We start from the raw sequence: 423 nt of genomic DNA on the forward strand, positions 1-423 counted from the left end.
TTGTTTCGGCAAGAATATCATTGTCTGAATTCTGTATTCGCATTATGCTCACGGAAACCTTTCACACTTTGCAAACATACACCCATTTGTTATATAAATATGTACTTACATACAAGTACCAGTACTCCGCTTTTAGCCCGGATGCCGGTTTTTATAACCCCCTCATTCGCTTTCTTAGGAAACGGACAACTCAAAAACACTTCGAGTTTACTGAGAGCATTCAAGACCTGGTTTTTAAGTTTCGACCTTAGAGATTTAGTTCTGCAGTGCGGCCTTCTTGTGAAAAATCCCACGTTAGAGAAGCGAAGTATTCGAAATGTTTAACAAATAATGGGGTTTATAATGTTTCTATTCAAAAAAAAAAAAATATAACTGCTTGGACTTTTTTATGCAATTTTATTGGTTTATTATGTTCTTACAACA

The sequence above is a fragment of the Rhagoletis pomonella genome, unplaced genomic scaffold (assembly GCF_013731165.1).
Source record: "Rhagoletis pomonella isolate Grant_MI unplaced genomic scaffold, Rhpom_1.0 Rhpom_scaffold_00005, whole genome shotgun sequence".
Classification (NCBI taxonomy): Eukaryota; Metazoa; Arthropoda; class Insecta; order Diptera; family Tephritidae; genus Rhagoletis; species Rhagoletis pomonella.